Source organism: Ornithodoros turicata, chromosome 1 (genome assembly GCF_037126465.1).
Source record: "Ornithodoros turicata isolate Travis chromosome 1, ASM3712646v1, whole genome shotgun sequence".
NCBI lineage: Eukaryota > Metazoa > Arthropoda > Arachnida > Ixodida > Argasidae > Ornithodoros > Ornithodoros turicata.
In genome coordinates, this window is record NC_088201.1 from 96,444,307 (window position 1) to 96,445,857 (window position 1,551).

Genomic DNA, 1,551 nt, shown 5'->3' on the forward strand with positions numbered 1-1,551 from the left:
TTCTTTTCTGTGGTACGTTAAAAACTGGTGGTACTAAAATTGAGGCCATTTTCAGTCCAGCAAATACTGCAGAAATAGTCAGTTTTCCTTTTATCGCTCGGTTCGGAAAGTGTACTTCGTTAGAAATAAAAATCTAGCCATAAAAGCGAAAAATGAAAAATAAAAGCGGGCGAGGAGGAAGGGGAGGGTAGGTACTCAGTACAGGGGACCAGTCGAGTTCGCACCGGGCTCCGGTACCAAGACCCAATTTTGGTCCGATGTGTTCCCGATGTTGCAAAACCGGTACCTGTCTGATGTTGGGCCCCGTTACTATCGTATCTCATACCGCCGTCGGACCGAAGTTTCGCTGTGCTGCTTGAGGAGGGAAAGGATTCAGCTAATAGGCAAGTTCAGAAAACAGCTCAAAGCGACGCTAAGCACTCTGGGATTTTCTGAACTCGTCTATTGGTACAGAGTGATAAGGAACACTCGAACGGAGCGGGCTGTGTTTCTCTGTCTGCAAGCTGCTCTGTGCTTGCTTGCTTGGGTGGTGACCGCCTTGATCAGCGTCTCACTCTGCACCACGGAAGGAGCGGTGTCGTGGGCAGACATAGTACGCGGCTGCTCCTGTCTGGCTTTGGTGAAGCGAAGGACGCTCCTTCTCCTTCTGTTGCCCAAATTGCAAGCTCTTTTCGTCTTCCCGGCAAACATCTGAGCGTGCCCGCGCCACACCAATCGTCCCCAAATGTGTGAGTGCACGTGTGAAATCCAGACCCATTACACGAAATAAGCATGATCACACATAAAAAGGTGATAGTTCTCAGATGGGAATGCCGTGATATCCCATACCCAATGTAAAAGTGACATGAAAATTCAGCTGTCCAGTCTCGTGTAATATGTCCGCGTGCATACCCGACCATGGGCGGCATTGTTAATCCCGTACCCGACCCGGTCCCGGCGGCTGAAGCCCGAACCTGGCCCAGGCCCGCATAAAAAACGCAAAGTCCGACCCGGCCCGGCCTGCGGGCCGGGCTTGGTAGTGGCATTATCAACTTGGTAGTCATGTTCATAATGCTGACAAATTCACTGACATTGACAAACTCACTCTGTAATGCTCCATCGCAGTACCTAACACCCACATGGAAATTCGGTTGAAGGAGTAACTCCTCAGAGTGAAAGTTCCTCGAACAAAGTAATTAAATTACGCTTACAGATACACGTTTTGCAAAGTAGTTGGTTAGAGCAATTAGTTGCACAAAAAGTTATTATATACAGTAACTCAATTACTTGTAATTAGTTACTTTACAGCTCTGGTGGTGAGGCTCCTTCTCTTCCCGACGATATCCCTCGCGAGTACCTGTGTTCATATAGGAACGCACCATCAAATCGGTAAACGTCGTGAGGTCGTTTTCGGCATATCGGACAATTCGCAGTGACAGGCGACAGAATTTCACGCAAGATCACATTGAAATTATGTTTGTTTTCTACTATCGTTGTGCTTTCAATAAGAAGACGTGTGCACGGTACTTGAACATAGTTCAATTTTAAAATAAAGATTATCACGCGATCAGA